The sequence below is a fragment of the Lycium barbarum genome, chromosome 8 (genome assembly GCF_019175385.1).
Source record: "Lycium barbarum isolate Lr01 chromosome 8, ASM1917538v2, whole genome shotgun sequence".
NCBI classification, from domain to species: domain Eukaryota; kingdom Viridiplantae; phylum Streptophyta; class Magnoliopsida; order Solanales; family Solanaceae; genus Lycium; species Lycium barbarum.
In genome coordinates this window covers 97,964,873-97,991,771 of record NC_083344.1, presented here as the reverse complement: position 1 = coordinate 97,991,771, position 26,899 = coordinate 97,964,873, and the positions used below count along the sequence as shown (strand labels likewise).

The 26,899-nt window shown below is 40.9% G+C and overlaps 1 long non-coding RNA gene and 1 other non-coding gene across 2 annotated transcripts in view; both read right to left on the bottom strand.

Annotated features, from left to right (window-relative positions):
• The window catches only part of LOC132605166 (uncharacterized), a 36,000-nt gene extending 10,725 nt beyond the window's left edge, over nt 1-25,275 (bottom strand). The window contains exon 1 of the long non-coding RNA XR_009569070.1: nt 24,971-25,275. This is a non-coding gene — a long non-coding RNA (uncharacterized LOC132605166). The remainder of the gene's footprint in view (nt 1-24,970) is intronic.
• On the bottom strand, nt 7,232-7,338 carry LOC132608464 (small nucleolar RNA R71). The gene has a single exon (XR_009570383.1). It is a non-coding gene; the product is annotated as a small nucleolar RNA R71 (small nucleolar RNA).
• Nucleotides 25,276-26,899: the final 1,624 nt, after the last annotated feature.

The following is a 26,899-nucleotide window of genomic DNA, read 5'->3' as shown; positions in this document are numbered from 1 at the left end:
TATGGACCGTAACACCACACCGTAACATCGATGGATTCCATGAAAACCTTCTGGAATTTTGACAGACGTTACGGTGAGGTGTTACGGACCGTAACACGAGTGACGGACCGTAACATCATACCGTAACACCTCTCAAATTTCCAGTAACTTTTCTGAAAATTTTGATCATGTTACGGTGAGACGTTACGAACCGTATCCTACGATACGGACCGTCGACTGTGTTACGGTCCCTTTGCTTAATTGAACCATTTCAGTTACGGATGAAGATACGGCCCGTAACACCATCGACGGTCCGTCGACTATGTTACGGTACCTGACCTAATTAAAGTCTTTGGCTTAAATTCATAAGGTGTAAAATTTTTACAACTTCTCGTACATCATATCTAACTTTTCCTTCCACAGGTATGGGTAAACCACGACAATCAAAGAAGGCTTCACCTAAGGTCGCGCAAAAAGGAAAAGGTCGTGCTGCAAGCAAGGTAACCTCACGGCTGCGCGACGACGATTTGATCAAGGACGCCAGGCCTAAAAAGAGGCCGGTCGCACCTAGCAAGCCACCCGCACCAGTTGCACCCAGCCAACCAGACCCACAATCAGAAAGTTCCTCCTCGACTGAGGAGTTAAGAGAGTCGAGCTCGTCGAGTTCGTCGAGCCAAAGTGAACCCCAGCGGGCTATCACACCAACACACCGACCTCAACCACCCATTAGACAGCCTACTGCGGAGGAGCGCGAAAAAGAGCGCGAACAGGAAAGAAGGAAACTTGACATTCAGCTGCAAGCTATGACTGAGAAGATCCTCCGGTTTAATGTGGAGGGATCTGAAGATTTGTATAACAAGGGGTGTGAGCGGGTAAAAGGTGAGGGAATGGACCCAAGGCGGAGTATTTTCGAGGAACGGAATGTCATCTTCGATGGAATAGAAGGATATCCCGGCATTAGTGATACTATCCGATTCCACAAGTTGGAGTTTTTGAAAAACCCCGTTGGGTCCTACATATCGGTTTTTGTTAGGGAATTCTACGCTTCATATGGGGCAGCTGTATTCAAAGTAGTGAAGAAAGGGCAGCGAGCAACTCAAGTACCGGCAATGAATGAGGTTGTATTCCGGACAAAGAATATAGATGTCTCTCCATCGGCTATAAATAAAACACTATTCGGGGAAGATTATATAGAGCCTACAGCAGCGGAAGAAGGGGAGTTTGCCTACAAAATTGAACAGAAGGATACAATCCCCGTCCGAAAATGGGTAGCTTCTGTTATTGCACGGACAACAGATCCTGAATGGGCCATAGTGCCAAAGTTGACAGCCACCACGCGGATTTGGAAAAACACCCTAACGCCAGAGGCAAAGTTTTGGTGGCAAATTGTTCTGTTTCGCATCCGTCCTACCCAATCAGATAATTATTTGACTCTAAACAGGGTTGTTCTTGTGGCTTCCATAATGTCGCGATATAAGATCAACTTCGGACGACTGATAGCCGAAGACCTCCGAGAGAGAGCCACCCAGCCGGCCACTTCCCTCATTCATCCATGCCTGCTTACGCTACTATGCTTGCATGCAGAACCAGAACCCCTACCCCATATCGATCGCAGTGTGATTGTCAGCCATATTTATGACATCACAAAAGGGAAAGATGAGGTGTTCAGCCAGGGTTCGTTGCCTTCTGCATCGGTTTCTGAGGTGCCGGAGGGGCCTACGGGGTCAGATGTTATACCCTTGGATATCATGGGTGAAGAGGGAGCTGCTGCGGATCAGCCCACAGATTCTGAGGCTCCACCGGCTGATCATGCTACACAGCCTATGCCACCTCCAGCCGCACCTACTTCGGGTGGTCCTACCTCTTCCACTGGAGCAAGCCCAACACCACCGCAGGCAACACCAGGAGTCCCACCCGAGCTTGCGAAAAAAATGATGTTCAACCGGGACAATTTTGGGGCAGTGGTCCTGCAAGCGGATCGCACAGATAGGCAGGTCAAGCAGATCATGACTGAGCTAAAATTATACACAAAAAGGGCTATTGATGCAGCGCTGCGACCGATAAAAGAACAAATGGCTGCGGACCACCTACAAATCCACTCCCGAATAGATGGTATTGAAGGCAGGATGACTGAGCTGACTAGGACACACCCTAAATTGGAATTGGGCGCTATTCGGAGTGAGTTGCGGTCTGTCAAGGATGATGTGCAGAAATTGAAGGCCCAGGAAGTGGCTGTGGCGACAGACCAGATTCCTAAAGTACACACGGAGTTGGTACAGAGCCTATACCAGCCGGTTCAGAGCCTACTAGGGGATGATGACAACGAAGACACGGTTGAGGAACAGCACGACGAGGAGTTGGAGGAGGATATCCCCTCTGTGGACAAAGGGAAGCGAAGCAGAGCATCGCCAGATCTCGAGCCCATTCTCCAAAGTCTTGATCCATATGCTGAGTTGCGCCCACAGAATGAGGAAGAGGAGCGGCGTACTTTGAAAAGAATCCGCCAGGAGTCCCGGTTAAGTTCCGACACCGCAGGAGCTACTTCTAGCTCAGCTCAGCCCATTGAGCCGGCTCACCGTATTTCTCCCCCACCCACTGCTCCACCCCATGATGCTGCGACAGATCCGAGTGCCTAGTGCGCTCCAGGGAGGCCCTCCATTTTTTTAATGCGTTATCTTGATGCTTTGAGGGCAATGCATGCTTTTAAGTTGGGGGTGTAGTATTTACTGATTGGTTGTTGGGATTGCTGTTTTAGTATACTGGAGATTGTTTTTAGTATTTTTTGTTTTGATGGGTATTTTATCCCAAAAATTGTGATAATAAGCATGTGTTTAAGACAATTGTTATTGTTTTGTTTTGTTGGTATTATTTTTATTAGCAAGTATGTGTTAGGACGTTCTTCGGCTGTTCTTTGCTATGTGTTTCTATTCCCGAAGAATGCTATGTGTATGTTAAACCTAGCATGTTTAGGATGTTTAATATAGAAGTAAATTAATGATGACTTAAGTGGTAGTGGTCCGTGTTTCTAGCATAGATATAAATGGTTTTTACAAGTTCAATGATATCCCTCCGAAAAATAATTTGTGATACACATCAAAAATGAGTTGTTGATATTGACATGTATGGTTCTTTTAATGACATTGCAAAGAAAGGGTGTTTATGCATATGAAATCTTCAAACGGAAATGAAGTCGGAATATTTAAACAATCCTTATACCATTGTGTGGTGAGTTTTTAGCTTCTATTTGCATATGATGCTTGCAATCTAGAACTTGCCCGGTTGGTCGTGCGTGAATTCTAAGGAGAATTTGATTGTGAAGTGATCTTAGGCTTTCTTTGTATTAACCCCCAAGTATCTTAAATGAGCCTGGCCCGTACAGAAAATGATCCCTAGTCTCCCATTTTTGAGCCTATAGACTTTTTCTTCGATTAACCATGAACTAACCTATTTCCCTTCTGTGAATAATCCCATTTGGCACCAAGTCCCTCCTTGACACGGAAGAATGACAAATGAGGCTAAAAGCCTAAGTTGGGGGTGACAAGTCAAAAGTGCGAAAAATGAGGCTAAAAGCCTAAGTTGGGGGTGATAAGTCAAGATGCGGAAAATGAGGCCAAAGGCCTGTTGGGGGTGATCACGAATATAAAGGGACATAATTCAGCATATAGGTATATAAGTTCTAAATAAATCCACGCTAAAGATGGAGGGTCGGAAATGATAGGAAGAATGATGAATGAAGTCAAAAAGAAGTGTCAAGGAGAGTGAGTCACCGATACCCAAATATTCATCCTACCCGTGCCTAAGCCAACGTTACAAGCCCAAAAAGTCCTAATGTGATCACGATCAAATTGTTCAGAGTTGAATGCATGGAAAATAAAGGCAAGCCTATGGTTTGTGCACGCATGGTATGCAAATTTCTTTGTGAGTGTGAGTGTTCTTCTGTCTTTTTAGTCTTCTGTCACATTTATGTCGTAAATGTGTGTTGGGACATTCTTTGGTCTATGTGAGGGCATGAGGATTGTAGGTTTCAAAGTAACTGGCTTTCCGGAAGTTGAAATTCATGTGCATAGAGACCCCCGTACTATGATTGTGTCATTAATTGAGGTTGCATAGTTAATTGAAATTTTTCTGAAATGTGCGTTTTGTGTCACAAACAGGAGATGGATAAGAGCCTAAATATTTTTCTTGGATCGAAGAGTCCGTGCTAACAACACATGCCAAACCCACCGTAGTCATTCTTATTTTGCTAAGATGTCGTGTGTTAGTAGCGAGTATTGTTGTAGTTGCTTGAGGACAAGCAAAAGCTTAAGTTGGGGGTGTTGATGTGCCGTGAATTTTAGCACATTTTATGCCTTTATAACTAGACATGTTGCTTGATTTTAAGTATTTTTACATTATTTCTTATGTTATTTTTGTGTTTTATAGGGTTGATTAACTAAGGATTGGAAATGAGAAGTAATGCTGAAAAAACGGACAAATTGGAGCTAAGCGACGCTCCGTAACTCATGTTACGGACCGTAACTCATGTTACGGACCGTAACAGGGTCCGTAACTCATGTTACGGTCTGTACCTTTGAACCGTAACAGGGCCTGAATTTCCAGAAAGTTTTCATTGAAACCATCAGTGTTACGGTGGAGTGTTACGGTCCGTAACTCATGTTACGGTCCGTAACATGAGCTAAATTTCCAGAGAGTTTCAATAAAACCTTCAGTGTTACGGTTTAGTGTTACGGTCCGTAACTCATGTTACGGTCCGTAACCCTTCACCGTAACATCATCCAAAATTCCAGAGAGTTGCCAAGTAATTGTCACCACTTACGCTTCAGAAGGACGGACCGTAACACAGGGTACGATCCGTCGCATGGTGGTCGTAACGTCAAAGTGGTCAAATGACGAAATGAAGGACGGACCGTAACCTGAGTTACGGTCCGTAACAATGCGGCGTAAGGGCATTTTTGTCCAGAAACTTGGCGCGATTTTTGGCTCTATAAATACATAATGTAGGGTTTTAATTCAAGATTCAGATTTTATTTTAGAGGCATAAACCCTAGGTTTTTAATCTTGAAGTGGTTGGAGCATTTAAGGCAACAACTTCACTCTCATTCCATCTTGTATTAGTATTGTAAGTGTATTATGTTAATCTTTAAGCTTTTTCTATCAAGAAACATTATGAGTAGCTAATTTCAATTCTAAGGTTGTGAATCCCATGATGGGTATTATGTGAATGGGTTTCTATTATTGATATATGCATAATGGTTGTTGTTATTTATTCTATCTTTGAGTTGTAACGTTGGGTAATGATTGCAAGCATTAGCCGAAGCCATTATATTGACTTTTCTTGGGAAAGAGAGTCAATATTGGTAAGATTGAATAACAATGACTCGAGGTGTTAACCCTCGTTTAATAGACTAACTTAGGAATAAGAATAAGTCTAAATTGGCATCATTGGTCGCTCTTCGATTGTAACTCTTTTATATTCGGAAGAATCATAAAGAGGAAATACTGCTTAACTGTTGGGAAACATTAAGAAGTCTTTAAGAGACCAAGTGCATATTCATAGAACAACCATTAGAAGTATATCACTTTGAAACCTGAAGCATAATATCTAATCAAATTGGGGAGCACAACCTTAGTCTCTCTCTCTCACATTAATTACATTTTAAGTCAAAGTATTAAATTACATTATTCAACAATCAATTCAAACTATCCGGAATAGGATTAAAGCATCTAAAGACCGGTATCGCATACGATTAGTACTCTTTTCTCTCCATATTCCCTGTGGGATTCGACCCCAACCTTGTTGGTTACTATATTTGACAACGTCCGCTTTACGCCATTAATAGGTGTAATTTGAGCGTATCAGGTGAGCATTGAATACTCCCCTTTTGGAGCTTAGTGAAAACAACAAGATTCCGTTTTTCATCATATTTATCACACTTTGTAAGCTTTATGTCTCATTTATTGCTTACTACTTTTGAGACCATAATGTGTGAGTAGTTTCTTTAATCAAAGTTGTGGACCCAAATGATGGGTTCTATGTAATGGGTGTCTAACATTGTATATATATATATATATATATATATATAATGGGTTGTGATGTATTTTATTATTTCTCGCATTCATTGTTCGTTAGTGGTTGCAAACACTTGCTCATGCACAAACCCTAGTTTATTTGGAAAGATGAACTAGGGTGTGATTTGAAATAATATAACAAGGACTCGGGGCGCTAACCCTCGTTTAATGAACTCGCTTAGGGATAATATGAGTTCTACTTAGCATATTTAATCGATCTTATTTACAACTTTTCTGCATTTGGGAAAATCATGAAAAGAAATACTTTCTAACTATTGGAAAATATTAGAAAGTGCATTAGAGATTAAGTGCATACAAAACCCCGACCCATTAGAAATATATCATATTGATACCCATAGCATAACATCTAATCATCGCGGGGACACAACTTTGGTTCTCCCAATCCAAACAAATTCCAAATACTTCAAAATAGCTAATACAAAGCAAATCTCTTTTTCAACTATTCGGAATAGGATTAAAGTCTTTAAAGACTAGTATCGCATGCAATTAGTACCCTTTTCTCTTCATATTCCCTGTGGGATTCGACCCCAACCTTGTTTGGGTTACTATATTTGACAACGTCCGCTTTACGCCATTAATAGGTGTAATTTGAGCATATCAAATTTTGGCGTCGCTGCCGGAGAATACGATTTTGAAATTGCTGATTGTTGTGTACTCTTCTTTAAAACTTTTTCTATTCCATCACACCTTGTTTGCTGTTGTGGTGAAACAGGTGAACATGGCAAGAAGACAGAATAGGAATCAAGGAAACCAAGGAGGACTCCAAGTGAACCCACCTGCACCAGAAGAGGATGAAGATGAGAATATATTTGCGAAATTCATCTATGAAGCTGATTATGCTTCTGCTGTGGTTCCTCCTAGGACTGGAAATGCTACTTTCAAAATTGATAGTTCTATCTATCAGCTGCTGAAACTTGAAGATTATTTCCGAAATTCTTCGGAGGATTGTCCACTCCGACATTTGAAGAACTTCTTGCATGTGTGTGCTCAACAATCCCAAGGTGTTGTTTCTGCTGATGCACTTCGGTTACGGGTCTTTAAATATTCCTTGGCTGGATAAGCAAGGGAATGGTATGAAAAGCTCCCCAGTAATTCTATTCATACCTGGAGCGAGTTAGCCAATACATTTTTGAAGAAGTGATTCCCACTAAGCAAAAAGGCTGAACTTCGGGATAAGATCTTTGAGTTCAAACAACTTTCGGGGGAACAATTATATTCGGCATGAGAGCGTTTCAAGTACTATCTAGATCAATCTCCAACTCATGGATTTCCGGATGCTATTCTCACCGAGAAGTTCTACAAGGGGTTAGATGTAATGAATCAAATTGCTGTCAACACTGCAGCTGGGGGATGCTTCATGGACAAATCATTTGTTAGTATCACCAGGTTGCTCGATAAGCTCACCACCCACAATCAAGCTTGGCACTCAAGTGATAGTGAAATCTTGTCATATGTTAGTCCCTCTGTTGCCGTGGTGGCCAAAGAAAATCATGAGCGAGATCATGATTTCGCTCAATTGCAAACCACCGTGGATCTGCTGTCAAAGAGGCTTGCGGAGAAAGAAACTAAAAGTGTGAATATTGTCGAAGAGATGCCATATCATGCTCTCGGAATGTACCAAGTCTCGGAGGAAACTTATCTAGAGGGGCAGCCACAACGTGAGGATGCTAATTATATCGATAACTTTCAAGGGGGTTATCAAAAGCAATGGAGACCCCAACAACAAAGCAATCAATACGACCGAAATGAATATGGTGGTTCGGACAGGAAGGATTACAACAACAACAATTATGGTAATCGGAATTCCAATGCCTATGTTCCACCAAAGGGCCGTTCTTCTAACTCTCAAAATTGGCGAGAGGGTCCTTCCAATGATCAAGGGACCTCTCGAATGGAATCTATGCTTGAAAATATATTGGACAACCAACATAAGAGTGACAAGAAAATGGAAAATTTGACCGAAGTGGTAGGCTCTCACACCGCTTCGATTCAAAAACTTGAGTCACAAATGCGAGATCTTTCTCGTGAGCAACATCCACCACAAAGAGAGGGCCTTCCTAGTGACACAATTCCGAACCCAAGGGGTAGTGGAGGTGATCACATTGCCTCATGCAAAGCTATTTCTACTAGAAGTGGAAAAATCCTTAATGCGGTAAATCAGAGAGTGGTTGAACCTATCATTGTTGAGCCGATTGTTGATAAGGTTATTGAGGAAGAAATTGAAGAAGAACTGGAGGCACCAATTGAAGTGCCTATTATTATTGAGAAAGAGAAGGAGGCACACCCTATTGTTCTCAAGGGTGACGAGAAGCCAAGTGTTGAAAAATCTACTGGTGGTAGCACCCAAAAGAGCAAGGTCACGGGAGAAATTAAACCCTTGACTCAAACATATAAATCTCCTCCCCCGTTCCCACAAAGATTGATGAAAAAAATGGAGGATGCCAAGTGTCAACGCTTCTACGACCAATTGAAAGGGTTGTCAATGAATATCCCATTTCATGATGCATTCCAAGAAATGCCGGGATTTGCTAAATACTTGAAAGATTTGTTGACGAAGAAAAGACCAATCAAGCATGATACGGTGGGAGTCACCCACCGTGTGAGCGCTATTATTTCGTCATCAAAGGTCGAGAAGAAGGGAGATCCCGGGGCTTTCACTATCCCTTGCACCATCAGTCATCATGATTTTGCTCGTGCTTTATGGGATAATGGGGCTAGTATTAATTTGATGCCACTAGCTATCTACAAGCAAGCCGGTTTGGGAAAAGCTAGACCAACGAGCATGCGTCTCCAAATGGCTGATAGAACCATCAAAAGACCGGTAGGGGTTGTTGATGACATCCTTGTTAAAGTGGGAGAATTCTTATTGCCGGTAGATTTTGTCATCCTTGATTGTGCGGTTGACGAAGAAGTCTCAATTATCTTGGGAAGGCCATTTCTTGCCACCGGGAGAGCTCTAATGGACTCGGAAAAGAATGAAATAAAATTCCGGATCAATGATGAAGAGGTAACTTTCCAAGCTAACAAGGATTTAAATTACCTAGTGCTTATGAGAGCATGCAGTCATTGATTCTTTCGATGTGGTAGACGAAGCGGTGGATCATAAGTTAGAGGAGGAGCACTTTGACGAAACACTTTCGGCTATTTTGGTGAACTTCGAGGCGGATGACATGAAGGGGTATATTGAAACGGTTAATTTTCTTATTGGCCGGGGTTCGTACTCTTATGAGCCGAAGAAGTTATCTCTTGATCTTGATAAAAGAACCACTCCTCCGGCTAAGCCTTCGATTATTGAGCCTCCAAAACTTGAGCTCAAACTACTTACCTCTCATTTGAAGTATGATTTTCTTGGCCCAAATAATATTTTACCGGTTATTCTCTCATCTTTGTTAAATGAGGAACAAACTGAAAAGGTGCTTGAAGTGTTGCGGGCTTATCGAAGATCTTTTGGGTGGACTATTGCGGATATTAAGGGGATTCCCTCCGGTATTTGTGAACATAGAATCAAACTTGAGGAGGATAGTTCATCAAGTGTAGAGCATCAAAGAAGGCTAAACCCTCCTATGTAAGAAGTGGTCAAGAAGGAGATAATCAAATTGTTAGATGCGGGTGTTGTATACCTAATTACAAATAGTCCATGGGTTAGTCCGGTGCAATGTGTGCCAAAGAAGGGGGGCATCACTGTTGTTCCTAATTCCAAGAATGAGTTTATTCCTACAAGGACAGTTACCAGATGAAGAGTGTATATGGACTATCGAAAGCTCAACACCGCGTCTTGTAAAGACCACTTCCCTATGCCTTTTATTGATCAAATACTTGATTGGCTAGCTGGAAGAGCTTATTATTGCTTTTTGGATGGCTATTCGGGGTACAACTAAATTAACATTGCATTAGAGGACCAGGAGAAAACCACTTTCACTTGTCCTTATAGCACTTTTGCTTTCAGCCGCATGCTTTTTGGCTTGTGCAATGCCCCGGCTACTTTCCAACGGTGTATGATGTCTATTTTCTTGGATATGGTAGAAGATTTCCTGGAAGTCTTCATGGATGACTTTTCGGTTGTTGTGACTCTTTTGACGAATGTCTTGCCAATCTCGGTAAGGTATTGAAGCGGTGTGAAGAAACCAACCTTGTACTTAATTGGGAGAAATGTCATTTCATGGTGAAGGAAGGGATTGTCCTTGGCCATAGGATTTCCGAGAAGGTTATTGAGGTAGACCAAGCAAAAGTTGATGTTATAGCCAAGATCCCTCCACCAATCTCTATCAAAGGGGTTCATACTTCTTGGGACATGCCGGCTTCTATCGGCGGTTCATCAAAGATTTCTCCAAGATCGCCAACCCGATGTGTAAGCTTCTTGAAAAAGAAGCTAAGTTTGCATTTGATGAGAAGTGCCTTAAGGCATTTAATGAGTTGAAGGAAATGCTCACCTCTACTCCAATTATTGTATCTCCGGATTGGTCAATGTCATTTAAGCTCATGTGTGATGCAAGCGGATTTGCTATTGGTGCGGTGCTTGGTCAAAGGCACAACAAAATCATGCACCCAATTTATTATGCTAGCAAGACCCTCAATGGAGCTCAAATGAATTATACCGTCACCGAGCAAGAGCTTCTAGCCATTGTCTACGCGTTTGAGAAGTTCCGGGCCTATCTACTTGGATCCAAAGTGGTTGTTCATACGGATCATGCGGCCTTGAGATATTTGATGACAAAGAAAGATGAAAAGCCACGGTTGATTCGTTAGGTATTGTTGTTGCAAGAGTTTGACTTTGAGGTCAAAGATCGAAAAGGTTGTGAAAACCAAGTTGCGGATTATCTATCTAGACTTGAGGAAGCTGGGAGACCGAGTGGAAATCTTGAGTTAAATGATGTTTTCCCCGATGAGAGGCTCTTGGCTGTATCTTGTGAGGTTGCCCCTTGGTATGCAGGTATCGCCAACTTCTTGGTAACAAGTCTTATCCCCGACGACATCAAGGCTTATCAAAAGAGGAAATTTTTTAGAGATAGTCGTCAATACTATTGGGATGAGCCTTATTTATTCCGCACTTGTGCCGACAACATCATTCGGCGATGTGTGGCCAAATCCGAGGCCATGGAAATCTTGAAAGCTTGCCATGACTCTCCCGTGGGGGGTCATCACAGCGGGAACCGCACAACAGCTAATGTGCTTAAATGTGGCTATTATTGGCCCACCCTTTATCATGATGCAAATTTGATGGTGAAATCTTGTGACCAATGTCAACGTCAAGGGTCAATTGGGAGGAAGCACGAAATGCCAATGAATTTTGTCATGGAGGTTGAGCTATTTGATGTGTGGGGCATCAATTTTATGCTCTCATTTGTGAGTTCTCGTGGTATGTGATACATCCTTGTTGCGGTTGACTATGTGTCCAAGTGGGTTAAAGCTGTAGCATTGCCTAACAATGATGACAACAGTGTCACCAAATTTCTCAAAAGAAACATATTCACAAGGTTTGGCACTCCAAGGGCAATCATTAGCGATGGTGGCACTCACTTTTGCAACAAGCAATTCGCTAATCTCTTGGAGAAATATGGAGTGCAGCACAGGGTGGCAACTCCTTACCACCCCCAAACTAGTGGGCAAGTCGAAGTCTCCAATCGGGAGATAAAGAGCATCTTAGCCAAGACGGTTAATGCAAACAGAACTGATTAGTCATCTAAGCTTGATGATGATCTTTGGGCTTATAGAACAGCATTCAAGACACCCATTGGTACTTCTCCTTATCAGTTGTTGTTCGGTAAAGCTTGTCATCTACCTGTTGAACTTGAACACAAAGTTTTGTGGGCATTAAAAAAATTAAACATGAATTGGGACGAAGCAACCAAGCTGCGGCTGTTTCAAATGAATGAAATGGATGAGTTTCGGTATCATGCCTATGAGGGTGCGAGTTTGTATAAAGAAAGGATGAAGCACTATCATGATGTCAAACTTCTGAAGAGGGATTTTCAACCGGGTGATTCGGTGTTGCTGTTCAATTCAAGGTTGAAGCTCTTTCTGGGCAAGTTGAAATTCAAGTGGTCCGGCCTTTTTACTTTGGTGAGTGTGTCACCCAATGGGTCGATGGAGTTAAAGTCCGACGATAGGACGCGTACTTTGAGGGTGAATGGCCAGTGGGTAAAGCACTACCATTGGATGGTTGATGGGGACAAGATTTTTTATGCTCACCGGTTGAAACATGGCACCGGACCTTAACACCAAAAGTGGTATTACGTCGTGCCGCGACGTTAAATTGTGCGCTTCTTGGGAGGCAACCCATGGTCATTTTCGCAATATTTTTTTTTCATTTCGTTGATTTTTGTTGTTGTGTTGTTTTGATGTTTGTTGATGTGTTGAGGAACCTAAGTGTTGAACCCAGAAATTGCCAGGAAAGCAATTACACGACACATTCGATGGAATGTCGATCTGATCGACGAGACGTCGAATGCACCGTCGAAATGGACCATCTGAAAGATTCGTCACTGGAAATAATGGAAATTCGACGACAGGTTTGACGCTCCGTCGAACTGATCGACGGTTAGTTCGACGGGCGTTCTTCTCTCTTTTTCACACATATATATATATAAAAAAAGGTGGGGGTGGGGGTGGGGGGGGGGGGGGTTCGCTCGACAAAGCGTCGAACCAATCGACGCTTCGTCCTTTTGACGCATCAGTTCAGATAAGTGGTCTTATACCCACGTCGTGTCCTCTATCTCCCATTTATTTTCATTTACGTTTCTCTCTCTCTCTCTCTCCCCACCTCCCCCACTACCATAACCGTTCCCCCTTTCTTCACCACCCCACAACCGCCACTCCCCTCCTGCCCTATTACTCTGTCCCTCTGTGTGCGTGTCACCCTAGTAGTGATTCTTCGGGTGTTTTTCCTTCCTTAAGAGCTGAAATCATATTCTTTCCATTTTAAGGTATGTGAATTCGTGGATTGTGTGCTCCCTTGTTTTGATGATTTTTGCATTCCATGGCTTGTTTTGATTATTTTTGCTTGCCTTCCAATTGCTCCATGTTTTTTCTATTATTTCGCCTGGGATGCTCATTTTTTTGCTGGGGGTGGTTTGTTTTTGGATGTTGGGTCATTGATCTTTAGCCGAGTCGGAGGGCATTATGACAAACACACCTCATTCATAATATTGTTATTGTTTTGCCCGCCACCTGTTTGATGAAATGTCAAAGTATGGCGTTATGTGTCACGATGGCTTGGAGGGCATTCCAACCATAGAGTTGTTTTGCCCGCCAATTGTTTTCCCTAGTCTAACCCAAGCCAATGTGGGGTGAAGTCTGAGAACCCCAAACTACGTGATGATTTTCACTACGGCCAAAGAAGTGTATGGAATTTGTTCGTATTAGCCTGCGAAATCATTCGATGCTCAGTTCGACGACCCGTCGATTCAATCGACGGTCCATCCTACTCAACGTCAAATGAGCCCTCTCAGAAGTCATAACCAAAACAACATCGACGGTGAGATCGACGGCCCGTCGAATCAATCGACGAGGCGTCTTTCCCACCGTCTTTCAGTCGAAAATTCCAGTGGCTAATAAGAGATCGACGATGAGATCGACGGCTCGTCGATCAATTCGACGAACACTTCGACGCTCCGTCGATCTGTTCGACGACTCTTGTAGCAAGTCGACGGACCGCTGGCAGCTTTAACATTATCGCATATTTTGCACTTTTGTCTGGTTCTGTTATATTTCTATGGTTGCCTTAACAACGAAGGGTGTTCTTTTCTCAGGTATGCCTCCAAAGAACCCAGTCAAGCGGGGTGGTGGTCCCAAAAACGGCCGAGGTCGGGGACAAACAACCCTTACTCTTAGGGATGAACCCTCCGACTCTGAACGTCAAGCGGTGGTCCCAACGACTAGATTGAGGGCACAGACCATCACTCCCCAAGCTGAATCACCCACCTTACTCTCCTCTCAGTCTGCAGAAGGGACTTCATCCTCCACATCCGCTGATTCTAGCGATGCAGCAACAGAGCAACCAGCCGCTCCTGAGCGAAATTCAGATGAGGAACAAGAGCGGCTGCGGCTGCAAAAGATGGAGATAGCTGCAATCGGATTCTCCTATGAGGGGGTGCCGAAAGTACTATATAAAAAGGGCCACTACAGTCAGCGGGGGTAATCCGAGGAGAAATATTCAAGAAGAAGAACAAATCAGTATGAGCGGCTTAGAGAGCTACCCTCGAATTACTGATCTCATCCAGCACTATCATCTTGAGGCATTCACACAGCCTCCAGGGGATTATTGCTTGACCATGGTTCGGGAATTCTATGCTACCTACAGAGTGATGCTCGAGCAGCTGCACAAGAACAAGAGAGCTTTGAAAGCCACCCCTCCATTAGACACAGTGTATGTTCGGGGTGTCCATGTTGACATCTCAGCCCGCACAATTAACAGGTTTTATTTTGGTGTTGACTTCGTGGCACCAACCATAGTGGAATATGATGATAAGTTTGAAAGAAGGGCTGAACAATCTGTAAGGGAATGGTTTGCGATAGTGATGGCTAGAGGGCCGGCGGACCAGACCCTATGGGTGAGACACTTGGCTGCCAAAATCTATAAGGCGGATATCAGCTTAGAAGCTAAATTTTGGTGGAATTTCGTCATATATCGGGTTCTGCCCACGGGAGCAGATAACATAGTCACGCCGGACAGAGCAGTGGTTGTGGCTGCCATGCTATCCAGGTACCCAATGAACTTGGGTGATCTGATCAGTAGAGTCATTCGGGCACGCGTACCACAGGAGGCGACAGCCTTGATATTCCTGTGCCTTATCACGCAGTTGTGTAGGTTGGCCCAGGTGAGGCATATTGATACATTTGTAGCTACTCTCCCCACAACAAAGGTGTGCGACATCACACAGAGTAGGGATGAGACCCTCCGTACATCTCAGGGCACCAGTACTTCAGTGCTAAATCTCATGGGTGAGCAGACTGAGCATGTGATGGATTCAGTACCACAGGGAAGGACTGTCCACAACAGAGGCCTCCACACCATCTGTAGCTGATGCCACCCCTTCTTCAGAGACGCCACCTCGGCCTGCTGTCCCATCTGCATCTCCTATTCCTCCGTCAGCCGCAGTATCGGCTTCCGAGGATCTGTTTGTCCTCAACAGAGCCAACTTTAGAGAGTTTTCCATCAAGGCAGAGCGTGCTGATCAGCAGGTGACTCGGATATTACAGCAGTTGGGTAGGTTTGTCCGGAAGGAGATTGCACCAAAGTTAGTGCCTCTTCAGGAGGCTATGGAAAGGCATCACGCTAGGGTAAATGCGCGACTTGACAGTTTAGAGATGTGGATACTCACTATTGAGAAGAAGAATGAGTGTGGTACTTTGGGAGATTTGAAGACTGAGCTTGACCAGCTCCGAGCTGAGATTATGGCCCTTCGGACAAGAGAGCAGGTTATTGTGGATGACCCGACACCACCTGCACCGGTCGCCAGCATTTCAGATTTGATCAGAGTAGTTGACTTGGTGACTGAGGATGAGCCTAGGGAAAGTCGCAAGAGAAAGAAGCCTGTCACATTGGCTGATGATGAGGATGATGAGGAGGATAATGAGGATGAAGACCCTGAGCTTCAGGATGGTATTCGGCGATCGCGCCTGGACATGAGGTTCACCGGTGCATCTTCCAGCACCAGTCAGGCCGATTACGATAGCTCCTCAGGACCTGCAGCCACAGAGCCAGTCAACTCCACCTCTTCAGTCCACTGAGCCAGCAGTAGAGAGGGATCCCATTCGCACTGCTGCGGAGGAGACACCTCAGCAGCAACAGCAGGATTAGAGCATCTCAGGTCGGCCCCTCCACCATGGGGTGATGGTATGATTTTTGATGCATTGGGGACAATGCATCCTCTTTTTGCTAGGGGTAGGGTATCCTGATGTACCTTGTAGCGTATATATGTGTTAAATCTTGTTTAAAGTAATTGTGACTTTCATGGTTGTTGCATTTTGAACTTATGGCATGAATTTTGAATGAAAAAGGATATTTGTGAACTTGAAAATGGATTGATTTGAAATTGACCCCTCCGAAAGTTTATTGAGTATCTTAAGTTGTAATGAATTGACATGTATGGTTCTTTTTGTGACATCATAGATATTAGAGTGTGTATGAATTGAGTGTTCAAATCCTTATGCCATTGTGAGTGTGAGAAATTCTTGTGTTCATTGTTAGCATATATGGATCTAGAACTTGCCTGGTAGGTCGTGCTATATTGCTTAGGATAGTTGGTTGTGAAGTGATCATAGGTTTTCCTTCTAAATAGTCACGTCAACCTTAAAAAGCCCAAAAACCGTTCTATATAAATATCACTAGTTCCCACGTTGAGCCTTTGACTTTTTCTCTTGATTAGCCGTAACAAACCTTTTCCCCACTTCATGAATTCATTCCATCTTTGCACCCGTTCCCTCCTTGACACTACTAGAGAAAAAAGGAAAATCGCCTAAGCTGGGGGTGGTATATATATATATATATATATAGATTTAAAATAATAATAATATTGTCTCATAAAAGTTTGTAAATTCTAGTAAGAGTAAAATCACATCTTAGTCATGAGTTGAAGAATGAATAGGATGAGCATGAGAAGAAAGGTCACAATCTGTAGTGTCGAGGAGGATGAGTCACTAATTCCTAAATGAGTATCCTATCCGTCCCCGAGCCTACATTACAACCCAAGAACAAGTCCTATAGTGATCACAACTGAACCATCCGAAAGTGTTAGGCACTGAAATTAGAGGCAAGCATATGGTATCTGCACTTGTAAATCATGAACTTTTTTGTGAGCGCGAGTGCTTTCTATTCTAATCCATCCTTGTCCCAATTCTTATTGTAAAATTGTGTGTCGGACATTCTCTAATATAAGTGAGGGTATAATGGTGAATACTCGCACGCATAAATGCTTCTAATAATGTGATGTCATCGATTGAAGCGTCATGGTCAATTCTAATAAGTTTTTTTTGAAAGAACCCTGTTTGGGAATGATGAAAGAGGGAGTTGATTTGAAAAATGCACATGCCGATAGTGATGAGCAAGCACCATTGTAGTCACCTTTACTTTATTTTTAGCATAGTTGTAGTTTTATTTTGTGGTTGTTTTGTCTGACTTGCTTGAAGACAAGCAAAGATCCTAAGTTGGGGTGTTGATGTGCCGCGGATTTGTGGCACATTCGACGCCTTTTTACTATGAATTTGGTTGTTTTCAAGTAAGTCTGGTTCTTGTTAATATGTTTTTGTTGTGTTTTAGGAAAACAATGACCCAAAAGAAAAAACAAAGAACAAGGGAAAATTGGCCAGAAATGAAGAATCGACGTTCCATCGATCAGCCGACGGACCGTCCTTCGAAACGTCAATAAGCTCGATTTTACAGTGATGACAAAGTTGAAGACGACAAAAGACGGAGACATCGACGAAGCATCGAACTGATCGACGCTTCGTCGTTTGTGTCGTCAATCAAGATCTGTCAACAAAAAGAGAGAAAGACGGAACACTCGACGGAGCGTCGAACTGGTTGACGACACCGTCGAATGGATCACATTGCTGAAGATACAAAGGACGGAGAAATCAACGGATCGTCGAACGATCGACGGTCTGTCGATCTTGCTATCGGGGGCAATTTTGTCAGTCGCTACTGTGCGTTTTTTGGAGCCTATTTAAAGAACATTTTAGGTTTTTTTTAGCAGCCAATTTTATTTTTAACCACGTGAACAAAGTTTCATTGGTGGGTGAGCATTGAATACTCCCCTTTTGGAGCTTAGTGAAGACAACAAGATTCCATTTTTTGATCATGTTTATCACACTTTGTAAGCTTTATGTCTCATTTATTGCTTACTACTTTTGAGACCATAATGTGTGAGTAGTTTCTTTAATCAAAGTTGTGGACCCAAATGATGGGTACTATGTAATGGGTGTCTAATATTGTATATATATATAATGGGTTGTGATGTGTTTTATTATTTCTCGCATTCATTGTTCGTTAGTGGTTGCAAACACTTGCTCATGCACAAACCCTAGTTTATTTGGAAAGATGAACTAGGGTGTGATTTGAAATAATATAACAAGGACTCGGGGCGCTAACCCTCGTTTAATGAACTCGCTTAGGGATAAAATGAGTTCTACTTGGCATATTTAATCGATCTTATTTACAACTTTTCTGCATTTGGGAAAATCATGAAAAGAAATACTTTCTAACTATTGGAAAATATTAGAAAGTGCATACAAAACCCCGTCCCATTAGAAATATATCATATTGATACCCATAGCATAACATCTAATCATCGCGGGGACACAACTTTGGTTCTCCCAATCCAAAAAAATTCCAAATACTTCAAAATAGCTAATACAAACCAAATCTCTTTTCAAACTATTCGGAATAGGATTAAAGCCTTTAATGACTAGTATCGCATGTAATTAGTACCTTTTTCTCTCCATATTCCCTGTGGGATTCGACCCCAATCTTGTTTGGGTTACTATATTTGACAACGTCCGATTTACGCCATTAATAGGTGTAATTTGAGCGTATCAATGACTTACCTCATCTTCAGTTGGAGATAAGGATGGAGAGAAAGTGGATGTTGTTATAATCAGAAATGCTGGAGATGAATCTAGGGACAACATGAAAGATTGTGAAATCAATAACACAAAAAATTCAGAGAACAGACAAGGAAGCATACAAAAGAAAACACACATTTTGATAGCTAAAACTTTTGAACAAGGAGGAAAACAACAACAACAACAACAACAACAACAACAACAACAACAACAACAACAAAAGGGCAATATCAAAGAAATAGACATTAGTGATGATGATGAGATAGATGATCAGAATATTTCACAACATATGAAACAGGCACTGATCAAGGGTGACAGATCACTAAAACATGGTGCAAAAGCCAAAAAGGAAGTGAAGGAGCAAACCAGAGAAAATAGTGTGCCCCTATCACTTATTGGGGGTGTACAAACAAGGAAATCTGCCTCTAAATCCAAAGGTTCTCAATGAATGGTGCACTTATATGGAATATGAGATCTGTTAACACTCAATAAGCCTTTGAAAGGGTAGTGATGTTAAACCAGTGTTATCAAAAGCGAAAAGCGCAAAAAAGCTTTAAGGTCAGCTGGGGCTTTAAGCGCAAAGCGCAAATAAAGCGTGCGCTTTAATGAAAAAAAGCGCAGTGGTACAATAATACAAATATATATGTTTAGTCCAAGATTAATAATAATAATCATGAATAACAAATATATGGACAAAGAAATTGTAAAAATATTACGATAAAGTGAAATATCAATCATCTAGTGTCACCTCATCAAGAGAGGCTCATTGGCAAGGAAAAGTATGTCTTAGAGCCTTGATGACGACACTGAAGCGCACATAAAGTGAGGCAAAGCGCTCAACATATTTTGAGCCTCGCTTTAGGGCTTAAGCGCACCTTTGATAACACTGTGTTAAACAGACAGAAAAGTTTCAATTTTATTGCATTAATGGAACCATTTCACCATAAAAGACATATTGAGATGTATAGACTATGAGTGGGAATGACAACTGCCTGGCACAACATTAATGGTAAAATTTGGGTGTTTGTTAATGAAGGATATCAGGTAGAAGTGCAAATGGATACTGAACAACTGTTGTCAGTCCGGATGACAAAAATTGATGGAGGCTAGGAATTTATCATCACATTGATATATGCTAGCACTGATAGATCCACAAGGGTGATACTATGGAATGATCTATACCATATATCTACAAGCGTTAATTCTCCTTGGCTTGTAGGTGGAGATTTCAATGTGATAGTGGATGAATCAGAGAAATATGGGGGTTTAGAGGTGGCTTTTGTGGAAGTTGAGAATTTTGACCAATGTATCAACATTTGTCAACTTACAGATATGGGTTTCAAAGGCAGCATATACACGTGGTGGAATGGAAGATCGGATGAGCATTGTATTTTCAAAAGACTTGACAGATGTCTAGATAATCAATGGCTACATGACATATACCCTAATTTTGAGGTGGAACATCTTATTAAACAAGGATCTGATCACTCTCCTTTGTTGATCACTTGTTCAGAAGATACTAGGGTTATAAAGAAATCATTCAAATTTTTAAACTTCTGGACTGAATATCCTACTTTCCTGGAGGTTGTGGAAAATAATTGGACAAGATATCATGGAGCAAACCCTTTTTACATATTTCATAGCAAGCTGAAGAATCTAAGTAAAGTATTGTCTAAATGGAGTAGAGATACTTTTTTTTTTTTTTTATGATGTTGAGTGTTTTATAATCACAAAGGCATCAAGGGGATGCATAGTTACAAAAGAGGAGGAAATATCAGCTCATACAAAGATAACAAAAAACCTATCATAAGTCTAGAGAGCTGACAAATCCAAGAATCTATCATAAGACTAAGGAGCTAATAAAATCCAAAAAAGAGTTTGGGTTATATGCAGGGGTAAAATTAATCCAGCTAAAAAGAGTAGTCAGGCATCTGGCCTTGAGATTTGAGCTGACAGTTAAAATACCATGAAAACATCTTTGGTTCCTTTTCAACCATAAGCACCACAAAATGCAAGCAGGGACCATAGACCAGATTCTTCTGATGGCCTTCCCAACTTTCCAAGAACTCCAACAGACAAAAACTTCCCTGACAGTGTGAGGTATAACCCATTGCAAACCAAACATAGTGAGGAACATATTCCACACATCTGTAGCAACTGGACAGTGTAAGAATATGTGGTTAATGATTTCCGAGGTGCAATGGCACATGTAACATCTATTAGCGAGATGAAATTTCCTTTTCATGAGGTTGTCCAGAGTTAAATAAGCCCTTTTTAGAGCGACCCAGCAAAAACAGGAGACTTTAGGCGGCAAATTGATTTTCCAAATCAACTTCCAAGGCCATTGATCAATCAGGTCCTTGTTGGAGGTCAGAAGCAGGTAGCCTTCTTTGACAGAATAAGAATCGTCCTTGTTACTGCCCCACTTAAGTCTGTCATTTCTCTGAGTGAGAACTGGACTGTTCTGTAGACACCCAATCAATGCTATCATGTCCTCTATTTCCCAGTCATTTAGGTGTCTCCTTAGGTGCAAATGCCATGAGTTGTCCTCCCAGTTCTGAGCAATTGTTGAATCTGGGTTAGTTGTTATAGGGAACAGCCTGGGAAAAGCATCCTTAAGAGTAATAGAGCCAAGCCATTTGTCTTTCCAGAATAGAAGATGAGCCCCATTTCCCACTTGGAAGGAAGTGTTGAGAAAGAACTCATCCCACAATCTTCTGATATCTTTCCATAAACCAGTTCCATAAGGAGTTAAGATTGGGTTGGAGCACCAATGGCTAGTGCTACCATATTTAGCTTAGATAATCTCCTTCCAAAGACCATCATCATCTTGGTTAAACCTCCAGTGCCACTTCATTAACATACATTTGTTGTGTAATGCTAAATCCTTTATACCAAGAGCACCTAGATGTTTTGGAAGAGTTACTTTGTCCCACTCGACTAGATGATACTTGTGATTTTCGCTATTACCTTCCCATAAAAAAGTCGTCCTTAGTTTGTCAAGTTGATATTGTACCTCTGATGGTATTGGGAACAGAGACATGAAGTAAGTAGTAATATTATCCAAGACGCTATTGATGAGTGTTACTTTGCCACCAAGAGAAAGGTATTGTTGTTGCCAAGAGGCCAATCTTTTCTCAAACTTTTCAATGACCACATTCAAAATCTCCATTAATCTGTGACTAGCTCCCAAGGGGAGTCCTAGATATGTGGTGGGGAAAGTTCCAGTGCTACAATACATGCTGCTGGCCAGAAACTCTAAATCTGGAATCATATTAACGGGGTAAATAATGCTTTTAATCATGTTAATGTGGAGCCCTGATAAGGCTTCAAATATCATAAGGGTGAGGTTGAGATCCTGTTTCTCCTACCTTATTTATCATTACTACAGAATGCATGTCCAAGGCTTTAAATGCATTACATCAAAAAGATGGATATGTGGGATTTGACATGCCAAAATGGAGCCCATATATTAACCACTTGGCATATGCAGATGATATCATCATATTCACATCGGCACAGCCACAAAGCTTGAAGATGGTTATGGATACATTGACAGACTATGAGAAGATTAGTGGCCAAAAGGCCAACAAGGAGAAAAGTGTTGTTTATTTGCATGAAACAGTACCTCAGGCAGTAGCTAATAGGGTGGTTGAGAGTACAAATATTCCCATAAAAGAATTCCCATTTACATATTTGGGGGTACCAATTATTATGGAAGGAGAAGGATACCACATTTCAAGGAAATTACGGACAAGATTCAGAATAGGTTGAGTTTATGGATTGGAAAATTGCTTTCTATAGGAGGAAGAACTACTCTTATCAGTCATGTCCTTCATACTATGCCTACACACTTATTATCAGCATGTGACCCTCCATCAGGGGTTTTTGCACACATTCATAGGATGTTGGCTAAATTCTTCTGGAGTAACTCTGTAGGAAATTCAAGCAAACATTAAGCTTCTTGGACTACTCTATATCACCCTAAAGAGGAAGGAGGAATGGGGTTCAAATGCTTGCAGGATATGTCTAAAACGTTATTTGCTAAACTTTGGTGGACCTTTAGAACAAAGCAATCTCTGTCGAGGACCTATATGAGCAACAAATATTTGAAGAAATTCAATGCAGTACTGGCTCAATGGAAGAGGGGGACTTATGTGTGGAAAAAAATACTACATTGTAGAGATGGGACGGAGCATGAAATATGGTGGCAACTTAAACAAGGGAACTCTTATTTCTGGTTCGATACTTGGACTGGAAAAAGAGATTTACACCATATATTGCCAGCCAATTATCAATATGATAACACTGTAATACTGGTGAATGAGGTTCATGAGGAAGGAAGATGGATTGAAGACAAGATAAGAGAATTAGTACCTGAGGAACTGGAAAACCACATTCATCATAATATAAAGCCACCTACATGGGAAGATGCACCGGATACAGCGTATTGGAAACTGGACACTAGGGCACTTTCTCAGTAAGCTCAGCTTACCAATTGAGGAGGCAGAGAAATAAACCTAGTGTAATATATGACTATATGTGGATTAAAGGGCTGCCTACTAAAATTAGTTTCTTTGTATGGAGGTTGTGGAAAACCAAGCTACCATTGGATGGTATTTTGAAGAAATGGGGTTTTCAATTTGCCTCAAGATGTACTTGTTGTGAGACCTATTGCAAAGAGACCATTTCTCATGTTTTCCTACAGTCTAATGTGGCACAAATAATTTGGAAACATTTCAGTGGTCCTGCTGGTATTAACATCACAGGATTACATCTTACTCAGGTTCTATCAGCATGGTGGGAAGCAGCAGAAAATCAACATATAAAGAAGGTTTATCAGGTTGTCCCATCAATTATAGTATGCTAGTTGTGGAAAAGGAGAAATACCATATTACATGGAGGGAAGATGTCAGTGAATAAATTGAAGTACCAGATCATACATACTTTAATTTTATTCATGAAAGCTAGGAAGAAAAATTTCAAATATGCCCCATATAATTGGTTGGATTTGATTAGAGCTCTACATGCATATTCTCCTAGTTTGAAGGTTACTAAGGTAATGTGGAAACCCTAGATATAGGATGTACTAAATGTAATACTGATGGTGCTTCTAGAGGTAATCCAGGATTAAGCTCATGGAGTTTTTGTCTGAGGGATGCTAATGGTGATTTGGTATACGCACAAGCCCAAGAGATGAAACGGGGGAGCTATTCCAATACACAAGCAGAAGCAGAGGCTATCTTACAAGCTCTAAAATTCATGGAGAGGAAGCAGATTCCTAATATGATATTGGAGACTGATTCTATGCTTATGAAGAATATAATTGAGAGGAAATGGAAGAGTCCTTGGCAAATTATCAACATTGTGGCGGAAATCTGGAGTATAATGGGACAGAGAACAATTATGATTAGCCATGTGTTCAGAGAAGGAAATAAATTGGCTGACTATCTAGCAAACTTGGCTCTGGACAAAGGGGATTGCATGCTCATAATTTTCTGGAGATGGAGACTTGGGGAAGAAAGTTGATTAACAGTGACAAGAGTGACACACCATACTTAAAAATAAGGACCTGTAAAAAATGAAGAAGTTGATGGAGGAGCTAAGGAATCAGGAGAGGAAAGCTGAGTAGAGAAGAGGGATTTTGTTGAATGATCAATTTCTCACATTCTTTGGAATGGAAGAAGGTTGATATGTTTTTTCACTAACATGTTTTTCTGTTTTGCAGGTCACCTAATCATGGTGTATTCACTATTAACTGCCTAATGTGTGGTATTAGTATCCTTGGGTACTCATTCAATTGGGCAGAAAAATAGTGAAATACACACGATGAAGACGAAATTGATAGCAGATCTGGAACAAGGGAGAACTTTTCCCTCAAGCATAAGTGTAAAATATAATTCTATAGGTGTTAATTATACAGAGCAGCTAAAGAAGGAACATCAATGGGGACTAACACTGAAGTCACAACAGTATGCAGATAATCGGGAAAACAACAACAAATCCACAGGCAAACAACAACAAGTCAAATGCATTCACAAGTTGTACAACAAAAAGAGCAGCAGAACCATATCCAGACAACAACAGCTTCAGGAAAATCACAAGTGCTACAAGGACAGACCTTTTAATCGACTAGACTGGAAAACACATATATTTGAGAGTATACTGAGTCGATGGGCAATTGAGAAACGCGTGGTATTAGCACTTGTAGGTGCTCATTCCGTTGCTCAAGAACCTCTCGATCTTAGCATACTTTCAACACAAGTGACCCATCTACGCATCACATTTAGCCACAGGTCGAGAAAAGGAAAGCACCAACAGGAAGAAACAAGAGTCATACCTTTGAGAAATCAATGATTAAGATGCATACTTCTTCGATTTGGGTTGAACAAGTACAAATTGCAGCAGCACCCTTACCATCATTTCAGATCTCAAGAGCAAAAAACATTAAATCGGCGATGGAAAGGAAAGAAATGGAAGAAAAAACTTCAAATTAAGAACGGGTACCTTCGATTTGGGATGAAAACCAACAAATTTCATATGGAACTTGGATTGGAAAGCTTTGGAGCTAAGGAGAGAGATCGTCACTGCACTTTCCTTTTTTTGCTTCTAGATATATCTTTGTTTTTGTTTTTTGCTTTGTGTTTGTTGAACTCTTATTTCATTAGCTAATAAAAAATAGTCAGTGCGGTCACCATTGACCGTGATTTTTTTTTTTAAAAAAGAAGGTCCTTAATTTAGGGTTCTAAAGAGATTTATATCCATATCATGATTTGAAATATAACGAATTTAAACAAAGATCTTAGAATATGAGGTAAGAGAACTTATAGATATATAACTTTAAAATAACGGACAAGGGCCTAAAATACCTTTTGAACTATTAGAATTGGTGCAAAAATACCCTCCATCCACCTTTGAGCCCCCAAATACCCCTGTCATCCACCTTTGAGCCCCCAAATACTCCTGCCATCCACCTATGGGGTCTAATATACCTTTATTTTCTAACAGCCCCATGTTGACATCCAATTTTGTCCATTCTTTCGTCCAATTTACATCGTTAAGCTTCTATTTTATTAGATTATTAATTATATTTTTTTTTATCACAACTTGTAGTCAAATTTCTTGATGATCTCTATTACTATTATTACTTTTATTATTACTATTATTATTATTATTATTATTAATAATAATCTTGAACTTGGACGGATTTTTCGAATAGATTCGGGTCCAAACTTCTGTCATTTTGTTCTTGGCATATTAGATGAAAAGAGGAAAGTTTCGATTTCGCAATTAAGGAGGATATTAAACTATGATTTTTATGATTACTAGTAAGAAACTAAGGTGAGTGAATTAAGGAAAGAAAGTGGAATTGAAAAGAGAAGAGAAGACAAAATCAAACTAGAATAAATGAAAGAATATAAAAGGCACAAAGAAAGGGATTTTGTAGCCGGGGAATTTCGACGAGAATCGTAGAATGTTTGATTTTAAGGAAATTTAGAGATGACGGGGTCTTAGGAATTTTGAGTAAATAACAATGAGTTATGGATATTTGGTTTTGGGGGTAACCTGATGCCTTTGGGGATTTTTAGTTGGAAAAGTATTATGGGCTGGGTAGAAACTTTAGGAAATGGGTGAAAAAAATTTATTTGGTTTATTTGGGGAATATAGTAATTTCAAATAGATTTTCTCGATTTTCATAATGATAATAAAAGTAGAGGGAAGTAATAGTAATAGTAACAGTAATAGTAATAGTAATAATAATAATAATAATAATAATAATAATAATAATAATAGTAATAGTAATAGTAATACTACTAATAATAATAATATTAGTAATAGAGATCATCAAGAAATTTAACTATAGGTTGTGATAAAACAAAATATAATTAATATTAAAATAGAAGCTTAACGATGTAAATTGGACAAAAGGATGGACAAAATTGGGCATCAACATGAGACTGTTAGAAATAAGGGTATATTAGACTCCATAAGTGGATGTCAGGGGTATTTGGGAGCTCAAAGGTGAATGACATGGGTATTTGGGGGCTCAAAGGTGGATGGAGGGTATTTTTGCACCTATTCTAGTAGTTAGAGGGTATTTTAGGCCCTTTTCCGTTAAAATAATAAAGCAAAGCAATACATAAAGTAAGATAGGTTGATAATTAAACATAAAGATGTCGAAAATCTTTTTCTTTTCGTTTTTTTCTCTATCCTTTCGGTTTGAGTTTTTCATAGGAATGAGACAGAATTCATATTAATGTCCGCTATT